The sequence below is a fragment of the Ursus maritimus genome, unplaced genomic scaffold (assembly GCF_017311325.1).
Source record: "Ursus maritimus isolate PB19 unplaced genomic scaffold, ASM1731132v1 scaffold_15, whole genome shotgun sequence".
Taxonomy (NCBI): Eukaryota; Metazoa; Chordata; class Mammalia; order Carnivora; family Ursidae; genus Ursus; species Ursus maritimus.
Genome location: NW_024423897.1, coordinates 33,374,936 through 33,394,696, shown reverse-complemented (window position 1 = coordinate 33,394,696; position 19,761 = coordinate 33,374,936). Strand labels below are relative to the sequence as shown.

Sequence of the window (19,761 nt, the reverse complement as noted above, 5' to 3'; positions counted from 1 at the left end):
ATCCCATTTACAATAAAATACCTAGGAATAAGTTTAACCAAGGAGGTTTGAAACCTCTTTATATTGAAGAGTATGACAGTAGTGAAAGAAATTGAAGAAGACACAAATAAATGGAAAGATATTCCATGTTCATGAATTGGAAGAATTAATATCATTAAAATGTCCACACAACTCAAAGCAATATACAGATTCAATACAATCGCTATCAAAATTCCAATGGCATTTTTTCACAGAAATAGAACGAACAATGCTAAAATTTGTATGGAACCATAAAAAAAATAGCCAAAGCTATTTTGAGAAAGAACAAAGCTGGAGGAATTATGCTACCTGACTTCAAACTATTATAAAGGTATAGTAATGACAACAGTTTGGTATTGGCATAAAAACAGACACATAGAACAGAATAGAGAGCCCAGAAATAACCCATGTATATACGGTCAGTTAGTTTATGACCGAGGAGTCAAGAATATACAACAGGAAAAGAATAGTCTTTTCCATAAATGGTGTTGGGGAAATTGGACGGCCACATGCAAAAGAATGAAACTAGACCATTATCTTACACAATACATAAAAACGAACTCAAAACGGATTAAAGACTTGAATGTAACACCTGAAACCATAAAACTCCTAGAAGAAAACACAGGCAGTAAGACCTCCTTGATAGAGGTCTTAGCAATGACTTTTTGAATCTGACATCAAAGCAAAAGTAACAAAAGCAAAAATAAACACGTGGGACTCTTCAAATTAAAAAGCTTCTGCAAAGAACACCATCAACAAAATGAAAAGGCAACCTTTTCATTTCAAATGGGAGAAAATATGTGCAAGTCATACATTTGATAAGAGGCTAATAGCCTGAATATATAAAGAACTCATACAACTCAATAGCAACAAACAAACAAACAAACAAACAAACCAATTTAAAGAATGGGCAGAAGATCTGAAGAGATATTTTTCTGAAGAAGACATACAGATGGCCAATAGACACATGAAAAGATGCTCAACATCACTAATCCACACGGAAATGCAAAGCAGAAGTACAGTGTGATATCTCCTCATACCTGTTAGAATATCTATTATTAAAAAAAAAAAAAAAACCCAAACCACCAAAACCACAAGAGATAACAAGTATTGGTATATACATAGAGAAAAAGGAAACTTTGTCCATTGTTGGTGGGAATGCAAACTAGTGCAGCCACTGTGGAAAATATTATGGAGGTTCCTCAAAAATTAAAAACAGAACTACTGTATAATTCAGCAGTTCTTTCTGGGTATTTAATCTGAAGAAAGTGAAAACACTAACTTGAAAAGATACATGCACCCCGATGATCATTGCAGCGTTATTTCTAATAGCCAAGATATGGAAGCAACCTAAGTGTCCATCAGTGAATGAATAGATTAAAAAAACTATAGTATATATAACCAGTGAAATATTATTCAGCCACAAAAAAGAATGAAATTTTGCTCTTTGTGACAGCATAGATGGACCGCAGAGGTATTATGCTAAGTCAAATAAGTTAGGCAGAGAAAGACAAATACCATGTGATCTCTCTTATATGTGGAATCTAAAAATAAATAAAGTAAAAAGACCAAGCTCATCGATACAGAGACTAGATTGGTGGTTGCTAGAGGTGAAGGCTGGGGGATTGGAAGAGATGAGTGAACCGTCCTGGTTTTGGTTTTCTTTAGTTTAAATAAATTGAATTTTAAAAAAACAACAATAACCAAACACACACAGACAAGTGTACGCACGGGTCTCCCAGTGTGCCAGCAAGGCAACTCCCACCACACACAGAATGTGTTTTGATCACTTCTAGAACTCTCAGAACTCATCCTTACTACCCATACAAATAATCAACTGTGAGAAAATCCAATGGAAAGTACAATGAAGTTGAAGGGAAGGAACCTGAAAAAAAACAAAAAACCATTGGGATCCTTCTGCTCTTATCCTCACATCTTCATTGATCAACTCCTACTAAAGAATTATAGCAATTTAATGGCAAGGTTAAGCTAACTTTTGAGGGGTACCCTGATTCAGCATGGGGAAGTGGGATTGGGGTACAGAAGTTGGCTGCTTTTCTTTCTAAATTTTCTCTCTGTTGTCTATAACCACTATAGTGGGTTGAATGATAACCCCCTCTCCCCCTCAAAAAAAGATACGTTCATGTCTCAGAACCGGTGAATGTGATCTCATTTGGGAAAATGGTCTGTGGTAATTAAGGATCATCTGATGAGATCATCCTGGATTACCCAGATAGCACTAAATCCAGCGTCCAGTGTCCTTCTAAAATGCAGAAGGGAGAAAGATAAGAGAGGTGGAGAAGGCCATGTGAAGACAAAGACAGAGAACCGAGAGATGTAGCCATTAAGCCAAAGAATGCCTGGGCCCACCAGAAGCTGAAAGAGACAAGGAACGGATACTCCCCCAGGGCCTTTGGAGGGAGGATGGCCTTGTTAACACCTAGATTTCAGAATTCTGGCCTCCAAACTGTGAGAGAATACATTTCTGTTGTTGTAAGTGACCTCGTTTTGATAATTTGTTGCGGGAGCCACGGAAAACTAACATGCCCACCTTCACAAAAGTCCAAAACACCTTTGTGCTGTTTTTCTACGAAAGTCTAAGTGCCTGCATGGAAGAAGTCCACGATGAAGGGCACCAAGTTTTGTTGCATGATGACCTTTTCTCCCCCATCGTTTGTTATCACCCAAGAGCAGGCAGTCCTGCTGGGATTGTCCCTGGCTTGGAAAGACAGAGTGGGGAATGAGTTACAGGTAGCAGGTGAGCTGTAGGGGCTTTTAACCTGCTCATGGAAGCAAGGTCAGGCACTATGCTGACCAACACCCACGGCGTGGACTCAGCAATATTATTAGTAAAGCATATATTGAATTTATATACTTAATGGGTTTGCCTGTTTCTTGTCCATGTAAGGAGGTCTGTTAGCGAAAGTAGAAAAACAGGACAAGCCCTGAACGCTCCAAATCTATGACAGAAACCCCCCACCAGCTTCTGATGAGCTAACTTCAGTTTCTAAGACTTCCCGTTGGATTTTCATCTCTGCCCAAACACCTACGTATTTGGTGTATTCCTAGTGGTTGGATACAGAAATGATTCCAACCTCCACGTAGTTGACCCCGGGCCTTGATAAAAAGATGAAAATGGGTTAAGCAATTGCTTGCACTTAGCCTTCAGACCACTAGGTGTCAGTGTGACTGTTCTAGGAGGCTGCCATAACTTCGAAGAGTGAATTTCCCCCAGAAACCAGCTTTATCGAGCTCCCAGTCCAAAGAAGGGCCCTCTGGATTCGGGCAGGAGCTGGGGAGCATATGAAGCCCCTGGGAGTTAAATGGATGGAAATGACAAGCAGGCAACATAAATATGAGCCTTGAAAATAATTCCCCAAGAGAAGGAAAATCCTTCCCAGCCTTTTCTTTTTAAAACAGAAGGCTGACTTCTCCCAGCAGGTCTCCTGAATACACTGCAATTCCTTTGATATTCGTGATCACTTTTAATGGAGGATTTTTAAAGGTGTGGTTTTATTGGAAAGAACAATGTCTTCTTTTGCCCCTCACCTATCATTTATCATTAATTTCTTGGGTATTATAATATTCGAAGTTCGTGCCTTTTTGTATATGCACGTTAGTTTCGTCCACATGTAAATCTCTCCCGACAGTCCTGCAGCATGGACAGAAAAGCCACAGCCAGGACTTTGCCTTGTGTTCATAAACCTATCTATTTTTCTGCATGGGATAATCTCTAATGCCAAAATATTTAAAGTGGCAAATATTAATGATCTATGATTATGTATTAGTACACAGTAAGTTCATATAACTTTAGACTCACAACAGCTCTCTGAGGTAAGTACTACTACTACTCTTATTTTTTAGAGGAGGAAACTGAGGCACAGAGCGGTTACGCGGCTTGCGCAAAATACCACAGCTGCTAGGAGGCCCAGTAAGAGGCCCACGTTCTTCTCTGAATTACCTCATTATAACGTTAGTTAAAAGGGGGGTGGGGGGAGGCCTAGTGAATTCTTCAGAAGAGGCAGAAATTCATACACGAGGGTCAAAGGCTCCAACCCACTTTTGTTTTTAGTTACTGTCACTGTGAAAGTTTTCTCAGATCATTTGTAACCCTTTGTTATCGTTTGTCCCCATTTGCCAGGATTCCTTCTGAGAAGGCAGGTTGATGGCAGCTTCCTGCCCTTGGCCTGTGTAGAAATTTCCCATGAATCCCCACCCTCTGCCCCATCTTCAGGTTTGGGGTGGGGGCGGAATTGAAATTTGCTTCTCCTCATCAAAAGGCTGAGCACACACTCATCAGGAGCCAGGAAGAAAGAAATCATCTGTGCCCAATAGGACCACATTTCTGGTTCTGTTGCAAGACTTCACTTACCACCAACGACCCCAGAGGTTGGAACAGGAACGTGTGACAGGCCCTATTCCGTTACGAAACAGCCAGTGACAGACACATTTTTATCTGCTTATCACCCTTCTGGCTACAACAAGGCCACATCGGAGTGTCCGAGGTCCACCTCTTCTGCCATTTTCCAGCAGAACTGTCTGTTGGTTATTCCAGCAGGCACTATCTATGCTCCCGGCACCTGGAGTGGCACCTTTCCCTGCTGTAACAAGTTACAGTTTTATTTGAAAGAAGCTGTTACCCGAGTCCTGCAGAACAATGTGGCAGGCAGGATGGCCTCACTTAGTGAGTCTTTCCAGGCCCAGGGTCTGGGCCCCCCTCACTTGTGGTGTCGTGTCTGCTCAGCCTGCAGAGTCCAAGAACTGTGGCACTTTCAGACGCCTGGCAGGGTGATGGCCAGCGGCACGGTTGAGTGAGCCAGCCCTCCCTCCCCCTCGCTGGGCTGACTGAGACAAGTAAAGTTCTATTATGTCCTCAGGATATTGAGTAAGAAGGGGGAGAATAAGGGGAACTAAAAAGTGTCTGTTCAGCCTGGACACATCTGCTGACATTCCCACCAAGCATATGACATTTATAAGGGCAAAACACAAGCGAGGTTCTCCTGCCTGCCCCTCTGCCCCTGGCATACAAGGGGAGGAACCTAGAAGGCTTTGGGTCTGTAATCTGCCTGCACACTTGGGGCTGCCCACCTGCTGTCGATTCGGGAACTCCGCTCCAAGACGTGGACTACTTGGGGCTTACCTGTATCTGCCCCTGGGGAGGTGAAATGGGTGCTGGACTATATGAGCTGATGGGGTGCGGGTGGCAGAGAAAGCCCCGTGGTTTCACACTCGTCTGCTGTTGGTTACACTTTTCTTCAAACCCTGGAAAAACTGGAGTATTCAAATTATAGGCTATGGAGAGAGACTACCATTGGGACTAAGTGAGATTTTAACAAATTGTTGTTAAATTAAACACCTTATCTTCCTTTAATCAATCAATCAATCAACCAATCAATTCATCCCTCAGTCATAAACAGTAAGCACCCACTGTATGGGCCAAACACTATGCCGAGACTAGCATAGTGAACAAGACAAGGTTCTCCTTAGTGTTTATAATCTTGTAGTGGTCGTGTTAGACACCATCACTTTCCTCCCTGAAGAGTCTTTCTTCCCTTCTGCCACAGTAAGGATGTGTAAACCATGGCCCATGTGCCACATCTGGCCTATGGCTTGTCTCGCACAGCCTTTAAGCTAAGAATGGTTTTTACGTTTTTGAAGAGTTGCTAAAAAAAAAAAAAAATCACACAAACAAACAGAAACAACAAAGTACAACAACATGTGACAAAGATTGTATGTGGCCTAAAATATTTACTCTCTGGCCCTTTGCAGAAAAAGTTTGCCAATGCCTGTTTGATAGTAAGAGAATTCTTGTGTTTTAGCCAGACATGTGACTACACAGAAGAGAACATTTTCTAGCCCCTCTGGCCACGAGATGTGGTCATATGGTGAAGATTCGTCCAATGGGATCAAAGTAGAAGAGATTTATGCAGCTCCTGGGAAGTGCCCTGGACCTGGGTCCTAGCCTGCTTTCCCCTCCACACTGGCTGCAATGCCATGTGGGCCTGAGTCCCTGGGGTTCACTGATGACTAGGGCAATGCTTAGGGATGGCAGAGCTGGCAGACAGAAGGAGCCTGGGTCCTGGCCCCAGGAAGCAACTCTACTGTCCTTGGATTTTGCTAGATGTTATGAGGGAGGGAAAGGAAGAAAGAGAAGAAATATTAATTTTTTAAAACCAGTCTTATGTTTGTTTCTTCTCTTTCCCACCAACCTCCCTCTGATGCCAAAGAAAAGATCCCAAAGCCAGAACATGCCTTCATGAAATGCATCTCCCCTCTTCTCCTTTACCTGGTTAATTCCTGATCAAGCCCCGAAGCACAGTGTTGATGTCGCCTCCTTCTGACCTCAATCCCTCAAGACGGAGCAAGGTGTCTTTGCTCTGGCTTCCGAGGTATCTTTTAGTTGCTGGAGACAAGTCTGTTTCTCGCACTAGACCTTGAGCTCTTTAAGCGTGAGGACTATGGCTCATTTGTCTTGGATCCGTCGTTCCTAATACAGTGCCTGGCACGCAGAAGGCACTTTATAAACATTGTTGAGTGAATTAATTTATTGGCCAAGGGCAGCTTCCTGCTTTGTGGAACAGTTATTGTTTTTTACATATTTTTCCCCCAGAAAAGGGAAATTCAGCAATTTACACCTCTGAGGGATAGAAATAAATTTTGCTATCCAAAATGGGGGACAAGACATGTACATAGTTACAAAGAATATATTTTAAAATTTGAGTGTTTAAATTGAGTGGTAGCTATGCTTGTTAGTAGTACCCTGAAAAGTTTGCAAATTTAACAAAAATAAGTAAAAGCTATGGGATGAGTTTGGTAAAATAAAGAAGTGCTCCTAAAATCAATGAAAATGTAGATACCTTACCCAAATCTTTCTTACATTGAGCTGATCTTATTATTACATAGTAATAAACACTCGATTTTTTTCTATTTTTACAATTCCTCATAAAGAAAGAGATACAATAATTTATTATTTGATAACAACATGATAATGATGATAAAAATTCCTTTTGGTTCTCCCCGTGCTCCTCTATGTTATGAGGCTTATAATCAATAAATGCAAAAGTAAAAGCATTGTTTCTGGCACAAGCCTATTTTACTGTATGCTCTGGACACATGCAACCATTCTTTGAAGCAGCAGATTAACACAGGACTTTAAAGTCACTGTATAGCAGTAGTATTTTTTCCCCTTCATTTGGAGGAAAGAATACAAAATATGAGAGGCTTATTTTTCTTCACTATAATCCCTCTTGAGATGGTGTTAACAGAAGGTGGAGTTGGAAAGAAATACTTGCATTGTATTTTTTAAGGAAATCAATAATCTAATATTGGGTTATTATTCGGCCATCTACTTTTCATTATTTTTGTAGCTTCTCACTAAAGCTTTTCATAAATTATGAGGAAACCTGAGCAATCACATAAAATAAAGTCATTCAAAGGTTTCTTAGCTCAAATACCAGCTCTTGCATTACATCTGCTGCAGAATTATAGCCAACACCTCAATGCTTCTGGGTATTTTATGAAATGCTGAGGACTCTCCCCTCCCCCAGCAAGAGCAATTCTAAGAAAATGATGAAGCTCTCGATGAATAGCTTATTCTTTGTGGACTTGAATACCGGGCTTTTTCTTACGCATGATGTGCAGAGCTATTGTGCCACGCACGGGAGTAAAATACCGTAGGGTGAAGAGTAGTGCGCTGGGGGGTTCTGTAGCGGGATGGAGGAAGGCAGCTTTCTCAGCTCATGGCTACTGGCATCCGTACCTGTTTAGGATGTCAGAATTTCTGTCTTTACAATCCAGGCAGCTGCTTCTACTATCCCTCTCTTGCCCCATCCTCACGTCTACCCCAGGTTGAGAAGTCTCACCCTGTTTCTGTACGGTCCGGATCATTACTACTTGCGGCACGGGACTGCTTCTACCTAAGGCTGTCAGTATGCTCGCTTTTCTGTTCTCGAAATTAAATATCGCACTATTGTTCTTGTGCTCTAGCAATTATAACACTCATCTCCTCTCAATTAAAAAAAAATGACAGTTAACCTTCTAGTTCTTCAAGTAGAGACATGAAGCCAATGGCCAGTCGAGCCACCCTTCCAGGACAGGCGGTGCTGTGCCATTCAAAGGTCCCGGGGACTTGTCCAGAAAACAGATCATGAATGTGTGTGCGAGGGAAAACGATTTGGCCTCAAGTTAGGGCTTAGCACCGTCCTGCTGGCTTCCGTTTCCATGAGGATCTGGACGCAGTGTGGAGACAGATCAGGCGGGCTTCCGCCGTCTGCTTGCCCAGCAAGGGAGCGCATTTGGCAGGAGAGCCCAAGCTTTGCCACTGCTCGGGACTAACGAGCAGCAGATAAAGCACAACCGAATCCACACCTTCCCGAAACTCGCCATTGCCCTGCTGACAATGTCCAGTTGTCAGGAGCTTTGTCGTGAAGCCAATCACAGCCTGCTCACAGGTTATGCGCAGTGTGTGTTCGTAGCGAGAGTTCACGATCTGCTGTCATAAACTACCCAGTGCCCAGGCCCGCTGGTAACAGGGTGACAACGGATCATGTAGAGAGCAGACAAGAAACACGTTCTGCTTAGTTTCTTTCACTTGAACAGCTACTTCCCCTTCCTCCCCTCATAACTCTCAACCACAAATCAGAGAAACAGTACAACCTGCAAGGGGCGGGCCGGGCTCCAGGTTCAAGTGTAAAAAAAAAAAAAAAAAAAAAAAGGCTGGTTTTTCTCTACTTTCCTCCACCCTTATCTCCTCCTGAGCCCACCCTCCTTCCTCCAACCACCCTTTCTTTTTGCTTCTCAAGAAAGCAGAAAACTAGCTGATTGACACAAAAGTTTTCCAACTCGCAGCGTCTTTGATTCTACAAACACGCAAAGTAAGAAAAGGTACAAGGACTTGCACAACTTGCAGCAGTTCTGCTATGTGGGGTTTTGTTACTGGCACGACCTTTGGAAAGAGGCCAGTGATCTTTGAGAAGTGGCCATGCAAGGCCCACGCCCGTGTCTGCCCTTCTCCTCCTGGAAGCTCTCCTTTCTGGAGTTTTCGTCATGCAGGAGAGTGGTCACTCAAGGTTTCTGATCGTGTATAGCTGGCAGTAAAATACATTTGAGCCTGCAGCCTAATATGGGGATATCTTCTAGTGAGCCTTACCTAACTACCTACCTATGCATCTACACACACACGCATATTACTTTGCAAATATTCTTTATCCATTGTAAAATGTACACAAAAATAGAAAAGGTGAGATTTGAAACATAGAATCTTTCTAACAATTTCCCTTCATGTCCAACAAACTGTCTTCAGCCTTCTTCTGTTGGATTCACTCCACTTGGGAGACCACCATTGAAAAGAGTGGAGAGAGACCACCAATGCGCTAGAAGTAAGCAAAAGGCACAGGGATGTCAACAAAACCATGGTGTTCCCTACTGGCTGGTCCCACCCATGCAAGTGGGTTACGAGTTCTTTCTTGAGCGTGCAAGTGCCCCCAAGCCTTCTGTCTGATCTAAAGCAGGTCTCCTGCACCAATCTGCCCCAGCTGCATTGTCTCTACTGGGTCCGCGTGTTCAGTTCTGAGGTATTTGCTGTTGCTCTCCTGACCTGGTAACCACCTAAGGGTCATCTTCCCCAGAATGTCCAACAGGCATTGCAGACACTCATTCACATGAGACCGAATGGGAAGCTGAGAATCAGCTTTAGTCTTGCTTGTCTGACTCCTGTGTTCACATCCGCCAAGACGTGTCCTATTGCTTCTGTGTCTCAAGGGTCTTTTGAATCCCACCTGCCCATCCTCCCCAGTGCATTGCCTTCATCACTTCCTGCCTCACTCAATGCAATGGCTTCTTATGAAATTGTTCTGCCTCTAATCCTTTCTTCCCAGAGCTCTCAAGCATGGTCTTTCTATGATCAACCGGATCATGTCTCCCGAAAGCCCTCCGTGGCTCTCCAACCCTTCAGGGAGCAAAAATCAAAACTCCTTCACAGAGCATCTGAGGCTTTCCTCCATCAGTCCTGGCCACATCACATTCCCCAGCTGCAAGAGGCATAGTTTCTGCTACTCTCATTTCCATACCTTCTTCCCCTTCCTCTTCTCCTGGGGTGACCCAATCTTCTTTCAACTCCACTCAGAGATTACCAGTCCACCAAAGCCTTCTCTGACCCTCCCTCTGAGGCGTTCAGAGTACTCACTGCATCAGGCAATAACGTATAATGTCGAGGTTCACTCGAACTTGCCAGAGGTAGGGCTCAATTCGTAATTTTTCTGAGTCTTTAGAATAGTAGTCCTCAAAGTTTAGTGTTCAGAAGAATAAGCAGAGGTGTTTTTATTTATTTTTTATTTTATTTTTTTTTTAAGATTTTATTTATTTATTCGACAGAGATAGAGACAGCCAGCGAGAGAGGGAACACAAGCAGGGGGAGTGGGAGAGAAAGAAGCAGGCTCACAGCAGAAGAAGCCTGATGTGGGGCTCGATCCCATAACACCGGGATCACGCCCTGAGCCCAAGGCAGACGCTTTAACCGCTGTGCCACCCAGGCGCTCCCTCGGAGGTGTTTTTAAAGTGTGCTTCCAGACTGAGTAGGTTTAGGGTAGAACCCAGCAATCGTGCTTTGTAGCCGCTTCCTCTCCCAGGTGATTCTCATCTAATTCATCCTTGGAGTTTAGCAGTGTCAGTGCTAAGGCCTGTCGATAACTAGCAGTGAAAGAAGGAATTCTCTTTCTCATCTTTCCATGCCTACTAAGCAAATGCACGGATGCGAGCTGAGGCAAAGACTGTATTGATGACTGATTATGTTTTTGGAAGTGGGGCTTTGGATGGACCGCATCTGGGTGCAGAGATACACGTCACAGCATGCATCTGGCCTGTGGACCTGCTCTTATTGCCTGCGTGTGTGAGGATGTGTACACACACATACGCAAATTCATATAAGTCATATTTATTAGCAAAACATAAAAGGTAGGGGAACTCTTCCAGATTAAAAGATGCCGAAGGGATATAATAAAATGCAATATGTACAGCTTGGTTGGATCCTGGTTTGAACAAAAAAAATTATAGGATAATTTTGGGACAACTGGGGAAATTTGAATATGGGCAACTAAATGATAAAGAAATTTTTACTTTTCTTAGGTGTGATAATGGTATTATGGTTAAAATGGAGCCTGCCCTTGTTCTTAGAAGATACAGGCTTACATTCTGAGGGATGATTGTCATAATTTGCACAACTTACTTTCAAATGGTTCAGAAAATCATTTATACATATACATATAATGTGGCCAAGTGATAACAATTTGGTGAATTTAACTGGAAGGGAATATAGTTGCTTGCTGTACCATTGCTTAGGCTTTTCTGTAGATTTAAAACTCTAAATATAAAAACCATGGGGAAATGTAAAAGCTAGAGCGATTTCACGTAAACATTCAGATTTGTGGCTTTCTTTGTGAAGTCTGATTTCTCAGTGCAACAATTAGCTGGAACTTCGCCTGGCTTCCATAATTTGCTGTAACCACTTGGCTCAATGAAATCATGTGCCTGGCCCCAGAAAGCATTTGATTTGCAACCCAAGAGCCCTTGAAATTCAGCTGGATTTTTTTCATACAATTGTTTCTCTCCTTCTCTCTCTCTCTCTCTCTCTCTTTTAGGATTGTTTCTCTTGACTCCAGTAAGACTGACCCAAAGTGCCTTTTGCTGGGGAAGGTCTTTTACCTTGAGAAGCCCACACAGGAACCAGAAAACAGAAGTCTTGAGCTAGCCATGTAGGCTATGTCTGCTCTTGACCCACAAAAGCCTAGTGCCTCTCTTCCAGCCACCATAACCAGATCTGGATGAGGGGAAAGATCCAGTCAGTGGCAATGGGTGACTCAACTGGAGCGGTCATTAGCTTCAGCTTCTAGGGTTTGGGGTCCTGATCACACAAGTCAGGATGAGCAGAACTGACCTTTGCTGGGACACTAGAAAGCAACCTCAGAAGAGTCGCAGTGAAATCGTGATAGAGACTGTCACTGGAAGCCAAAATGGGAGAGGGGGAATGATGACTGATTTCAACTCCGTATCTACGCTTTATTCATTTCGTATTAGAAAACACTTCAAACAGGTAGGACAAAATTCTTGGTGATGGGTCCACTGGTGATTGTTATATATTTCTTTGTGCTTTTTTAAAAAATATTTTAAAAATTTCTCAAAAATAACAAATCCATATGCTGCTTCTGCCTCCCAAGGGATAGAAAGATCTCCACAAGTGCTCCACGCCATGGACATGCCAACTTTGGAAATACCATCACCTCCAGCAATGTGCTGCCGTCTTCTGTCAAGAACCAAAGGAGGGGAAATAGAATCATAAGCCTCCAGTTTTCCTTAATACTAAGGGCCACAGATTTTAATTTTAAATCACCAGGGTCAACATTTTTTGATGTGGTATTTCCCCTTAATTCCCCAGCCACTAAAAAAAAGGGGCTAGCAAAGGAAACTACAAGACAAAAAAATGTATGAGATCTTTTTTTATATATGATATAATTTCCCTTCTCCCCCTCTCTCTCTCTTTCTTTTTTGACTCTGGAAGCTAATAAAGCAAGATCCCTCACTTATGATGTAATGTTCTCTCTCTCTTTTATTTTGGAAGCTAATAAAATCTAAAAACACTGCTGTGCTACAATGGATGACTCCTCTGGGATTTAGTTAAATATAGCCTTTTCTCACTATAAAAGTAGAATGGTTCTTTTTGCCCATTCTAACCTCAGCAACACATGAAAATAAGATGGGATGGTATAAGGACTTTCTCTTGTGGAAGCATCATACAGAGCATCTCATTTCTCTGTGGGACAGGGTGTGGCTGCTGTCATGTACTGATCAAATGTCCCACCTCATGGGCTGAGCTGGGGCTGGGGCTGGGGATCTCAGGAATGGTAAACTGAGTCTTTTAGAGGACAGGGGCTGATACTGTCTTACTAAAGGAAAGACTTAAAACACCAGTAGGACTAAGGACCTTCCTGGGTTGGGGACTCAGTGTACATATCATCCCACCAGTTGACAAATGGAGACAACTATCTGTCCATGCATAATACGAAGCTAATTTGTCCCACAGGCCCACTCTCTGCAGTACAAAAAGGGAGTGGCTGTGAAAGGAGAGCATCTAAGGAGAGGTCAGCCTTTGCCCAGAACCAAACGAGCAACGAACAACTCCCCTGAGCTGTGTCAGTTTGCAGATGATCTAAGCAGAATGAATTAGAGCTCTAAGCTCCTTTAAGTCTGACCAGGACGGGTGAGTTTGGAATATGTCCTTGGATATTCACTTTTGCCGTAACTTAGGGATATAATTTGACCTGCTCTAAAAAAATTAATAATTATAGCTAACTTTTATCGGGGGATTAACATATTCCAGGCAAGGCACCCAGGACTTTATACATATTACTAAACTTAGTCCTCACATAATTATTATGCCCATTTTATAGATAAAGGCACTCAGGTTTAGAAAGATAAAATGAGTACCTAAGAGGCTGAAGAAGCCCTTAAACTTAAGTTTGTGTGATGGTCCAAATCCACTTTCTTAAATACACCCGATGCTTTGCAACAGAATAATCCGGGGTACTTTTAGCAAATGCTGATGGTTAAGCCCATGTGGTGCAGTTAAAACACAGTAGTTGGGTGAGGCACCTGGGCATCTGTTTTCTTTAAAGCCCCTAAATGATTCTTATGGTGAATCAAGATCAAGAATCTCTGAATCACTTTATATTACTCCTAATATAACCTAGACCATCCTGTAGTGTGGTAGGCAAAATAATGACCCCCCCCTCCAAAGACGTCCACCTCCTAATCGCTAGGACATGAATATGCCACCTGGTATGGCAATGGGGAATTTGCAGGAAAGCAGTTAAGTCAAGGGTCTTGGGATAAGGAGATTATTTTGGATCATCCAGGTGGGCCCAATGTATTATAAAGGTCTTATACAGGAAAGAGGGAGACAGGAATATCAATACCAGAGTGACGCAGCCTGAGAAAGACTCCAGCAGCCATTTTGGTTTTGAAGATGGAAGGAGGCCATAAGCTAAGGAAAGGAAATGAATTCTCCCCCGAGAGTTCCAGAAGGATCACAGTACAGACTAAACCTTGATTTGACTCAGTGAGACCCATTTTAGACTTCTGACCTACAAAACTATAAGACATTTGTGTTGCTTTAAAACATGAAATCTGGCCTTTCACTTATATTATAAGTGATACAGTTATATGTCAGACAATTTTACTTACGCTTGATGGCTACCTAGCCAACTGTCCATCCACTTGCCTGCCCATCCATCCACCCATTTATCCATCTATCCAGAAAACATCTGCTGAAACCTGCTAACGGTGTGAAGCATGGATTGTCTACTCTAGTTCACAGATGGGCAAACAGAGAAATTAAGAGCTGAGGCAGGATTTGACTCCCAGTCTTTGGATCCTGAAATGCACTGGTTTGTTTTCTTTTTTCTTTTTTCTGAATTATGTTACCTCTGGAGTTTTTAATTACTAGAATCTCAGGCCCTGTGGATAGGGATTCAGATATTACTATAGTTGACCAATAGAGGAAATATTTTAGTGCATGTGGAATTTGGTAGCATTCTTTAAGGCATAAAGTTGGTGAAGTGAGTTTGCTCTCCGTAGCTGTATGGCTGAGTCAGCCCTGCCAGATGAGTGTTTGGAGTCTTCTCCACTCTCCAACCTCTATAGCATAGGATATCTAGTAATGGTTAGGTCATATTTTGACTTCGTCGCTGACAGTGGTGCCTATAATGGCATAGCACCCAAGAACTGAGATTGGATTATAGCAGATTTCAAAATTTAAAAGCTGTAGAAGACTTTCTTCCAAATGAAATCTGCATTAAAATAGATATAAGTTAAAATCACTCTAGTAGAGACAGGGATGTGTATGTGAGAACCTCTTTTTTCTCCTCCTACAACCCTCTGATGAATCTGCTTGGAATTGCCAAGCATCCTAGCATTTTAAAATTATTAGGCTATAGTATTAGTGAGAGATTGGGATGACTGATGGTCCTAGGCTCGCCATAAAAGGATGGAGCATAACCTTGTACAAGTATCTTTCCATCTTAAAAGGAAAATATACTCAAGTTTTATATCCTAATATTGATTGGTATTGATTAGGAAGAGGAGGAAGACAAAAAAGTGAGGAGTAAGAGCTATTAGTCAGGATTTATCCATTGAGGGGTGGCAGTGTGATGAAACAAAAAAAATAGTGCTTCACTCAGAGCCCAACAGCACCAGCTGCCAGCCCCAATGGTCGCTGCTCTCAGATTGCTGTGTTACCTTGGACAAGCCCTTTCATCAAATTCAAGGATTAAATTACATAATGCATGCAAAATCAGCTGGCACACGGCTTGGCACGTAGCAGGTATGGAATAAATGTTGAGTCAGTCTTTTGATCTGAATATGCTGAGTAGCTTTCAGACTAGAGGCATTCTGTCCGGTGTTGTGGTCAAAGATGAATAAGACAAAATCTCTGCTCTCAAGAAACTCAAGGCTGTTTGGAAAACAAATGACATATTTCTGGAAAATTCATAGAACAATGACTATTACAGGGTAGTATGTTTCAAATGCCAAATAAGCAGGCCAGATGTGAGAAATTATTATTATGCATCAGAATGATTCAGAAATGCTGCTTGAGGCAGTGGTAGAATTAGGTGGAATGAGAAACCAGGAAAACAGTGTAAATACTAGGAGCAAGAGCGCTAATCAGGAGTTGCTCAAAGGCTACGTCATTCTCAAAATTCTTCTTGTGTGGCTGGGAGGTGAATAGAGGTACAGCCAAGTGTTTCTCTTTTACAGAGGCAGCAACTGAGGCCGTGAAGTCTAGGTTCTCTCAGAGTCAGCAATTCCCAGCTGCTCTCTGTTCGCTCTGACCACATCGCTATCAGTGCGGTGCTGTTGACACAGCGTCTACGAAAGGTTGGGTCACCCAAGTAGTAATAGATTTTTACATAGGTGGCAGAAGTTGAAAAGTGGTTGTAAGCAGGATGCAAGATAGAGAGAAGCTGCAGGGACACAGAGAAGTGTGTCGTCAAACTGGCATCTCTCTGAGCTCTTGGGGAATGGATCAGTGCATGGCAGTTAGAAGTGATGACCTTCCTCTGAGCCAAAGATAAGAGTGGTTGAAAGAAGGAGACTGAAAGCTGCTTGTTTGAGAGCATACACACACACATACACGTTTCCCAATGCCCTTGAGGGGTCAGTTTTAATTAAAATGGACATTGAAGTATTTTACAAAAGGAACCAATTTAATATAAACTTTCCTGATATTATTAGCCCTTGTTACCTAAAAATATAAATCATTTGACACTAAACACACTAATAAGCCACTGGGGAGATGAGTCAGGGTTGGTTTGGACACTGGTCTACCCATTCTCTTTGCAATAATGCACAGATGATGGGCAGCAGGTCTCAGAAATGGTATCTGTGTCCTGCTACCACATACCCAATCTCAGCCCAGGCTGCCGGCAGACACAACCATCTCTTTAAAGTAAAACTGAATCCTCATTTCAAACCATTGTAAGTGAAGCATTTTAGAGTAAATAGTTTATGAAGCAAAACAATTTGTATGCAACTGGAAAGAGCTAGCAAATATTTGGCTAGGCAAATGAATGGTTTGGTTTATGAGAAGAGAGTAAAGGAAAACTTCGATGTAGCCTCCAAAAAGCTGTGGATAATTTAGTTGATTGGATGAAGAACCATGGTCAGCATCTTGAGTAGAGTCTGGCCAGCTTAAAAACAGGGTTCCATTTGATCTTTCTCTTCTTGAGTTAATCATTGTCTGGGGGCCCATGTGTCTTATATTGGTACCCACCGTAGTCTAGAGCAGTGGTTCTCAAACTTTTTGGTTTCAAGACCACTTTGCACACTTAAAAATTGTTGGAGGACCTCAAAGAGCTCGTGTTAATGTGGGTATTGAGACAATTCACTTATTTACTGGTTCATTTAAAATAACAGTAATAAATCATTATATATTAACATGAATAACACTTTCATAAAAAATATGGTTTCCAAAACAAAAAATTTAGTGAGAGGCATAGCACTGTTTTACATTTTTTGCAAATGTCTTTAATGTATGGTACAATAGAAAACAGCTGTACTCTCATGTTTGGTCTGCTTTTGGTCTGTTGTGACATACTGTTTTGGTTGAAGATAATGAAGATATGGTCTCACACAGATATGTAGTTGGAAAGGGAAGAATATCTTAAAAGCCTTTCCAGATAATTATGTAGTCTCTAGAATATTCCACTGAACATTCATGAGAGAGTGAGAATGAAAAGGGCAAATAACATCATAGTATTATTATGTAGATAGTTTTGACCTTGTGGATTCCCTTAAAAGGGTTCAGTGATTCCCCAGGGTCTTCAGACCACACTGAGAACCACAGCTCTAGCCTCTGGTTATTTGCACCAGATTTGTTTCCAGGGAACGCGGGCTTTCCTGCTATTTGTGATGATTCTTCAAGTAAACTACCTATGGACTCCAAATGTATGACATCCAGTCTTATTTCTAGGTGCTCTAACACAATTTCCTACCTAGTTCCATAATAATTACCCCATCATTACGTATATCAGTCTGATTTTGCATAGCTTATGAGGAATCTGAGAAAAAGGTTACTCATCAAAATTGTTTTGTTTTTAATTGTATTTGTGTCTTTAGTAAAATATTATTGATAGTTAACAGACTTAACTCCAGGCAAGGTTACACATTTGTTAATCCTAGTTAATTTATATACGTGAAAGTATTTATTGGTTGTCTTTCACGGGACCGTGTCCTAGGTAATGGAATTGTAAGACTGAATCAAACAGTTGTATTGTGCCAGGAAGCTCACAGTCCTTGAAATACTAAGGTAATCACAAAATCGCACAGTTCGTAAACAAAATCTCAACAATCAATTTAAATTCCTTGGAAGAAGAGAGACCACTGTGACTTGTGGGGCAATGGAATTGCTTTCCTGTTCATATGACAACAAGGGATGGGGCAGGAGTGATGGGCTGCCAGAAAGCCGGAAATGAGGAGGGGATCACGGATAACACCCCAAGGAACAGCTTTTCCTTTCACAGTCAGTGCAGATCTTAAAAATATTTTTCTTGAGAAATGAACAAAGGTGACATTTTTACCCTTTGGGCTTAGAAGCAGGTCGGTGCACATTTCGAAAATAAATAACTCTTGGCTGATTTGATGCAGATGTGAGCCACAGCTGTCCAAGCAGGGGCAGAGGGGGTGTCAACAATTTGCCACAGATTTACATTGAGCATATTGGCAGAATTCATGAAATGAAGCTTGCTTGTTTGTAGAATAGTTTGTTTCTCTTTCTGTTGCTTAAAGCTTTGCTTTAAAAAAATGTATGTTATGATGCCAGATCACTGAGTATCTGTAAAGAGCCATCTTTAGTCCACAAACACATGTTAAACATTTTTGAGCACTTATTAGGAGCCAGGTGTTATGCTGAGTGAATAAATGATGAATGAAACTCTAACTTAAGATAGCTACTTATTTACAGGGACTTGTAGCTAATATATTATTAGCTGCTATCAATTACATCAAATATATTATATATTTCTCAACAAAACTGTTGATGAGCTTCTAGAGAAGTAATGTCCAATAGGATTTTTTTGTGATGTAGAAATGTTCTATATCTGCGCTGTTCAATATGGTAGCTATTAACCGTCTTCCCTTATTGGGCACTTGAAATGTGGCTAATACAACTGAAAAACTGAATTTTAAATTTTATTTTATTTTAATTAGTTAAAATTCAAATAACCACATGAGACTAGTAGCTATAGTATCGGACAACACAGTTCTGGAGGATCAGAACCGTACAATAAATCATCGCTTTCTAAATCTGTCAGCCGCATACATTCTAAGCATGTAATAGGATTTTCAATGATACTTTTATATTAAATGATATTACTCATATTGCTATTAAGGCTGAAATCTGGGTTAATGGGAAGATTACACTACTTACTTTGCTCTGAAGTTAAGAATAGATTTAAAAACAACCATTAGAAGATTTTGGGGACAAGATCTCTAACTTAAAGAGACAATATGTCTTGGCAAATCTGCTGGACATTCTGGACTTTCATAGACTAAAGAAGGCATTGGGGCTTTTTGAGATTATAGTAATCTATAAATTGAAAAATTAAGGTATTTGATACTTGGGCAAAAGAGTAAAAGCAAATACAGTAAATAAAGGTCATTAACGTCAACCCAATCTCTTGAGGAGGAACTCTAAAGCTTTAGCAAAAATTCAGAAATTGTGATGTCACATCCACAGAGACGGAGCAACACCGAAGAATTATGGGGGCTACAGGTTTTGTAGTCAAATGTTCTCAGCACAGTTGGACAAATAAAGATAAAAATGCAGACAGCTACATATCAGTGCAAGAGAACAATAAAGAACAATCAAAGGATTATCATGTGATGGCAAATTATTGTCAAATAAGAGGTCTGGAAAGAAATGTGAGTTCAGAGGAAGTGAAGGTCACATTGGACGAAGGCAGTAGAGGGAGTGTGCTGTTTGAAGTCAGGCTGAGAACTGAAGTTTTAGCTCTCCACCATTTAATCAATTTTTCTCCTTGGCCAAGTTACTTAACCTGAGTTTCAACTTTCTTATCTATAAAACTGGAATACTATCAGCACACATATGAGGTTGCTGTGAAGGCTGGCATAGGACCCAACATGCAGTCACATACTCAAGACTACAAGGCTCCTCAAATAGTGACAACTACTCACTAC

General features: G+C 41.5%; 1 protein-coding gene across 4 annotated transcripts in view; it reads right to left on the bottom strand.

The window, feature by feature from the left end:
• The window catches only part of FYB1 (FYN binding protein 1), a 149,910-nt gene that overhangs the window by 106,494 nt on the left and 23,655 nt on the right, over positions 1 to 19,761 (bottom strand). The window contains exon 1 of one of the 4 annotated variants that reach the window (XM_040630486.1): positions 4,659 to 4,802. The exons of 2 other annotated variants lie outside the window; for them this stretch is intronic. The gene's annotated coding sequence lies outside the window, so the exon portion shown is untranslated. Of the gene's footprint in view, positions 1 to 4,390; positions 4,407 to 4,658; positions 4,803 to 19,761 lie in introns of those variants that run through there. One more of the 4 variants, XM_040630488.1, reaches the window with a different exon arrangement.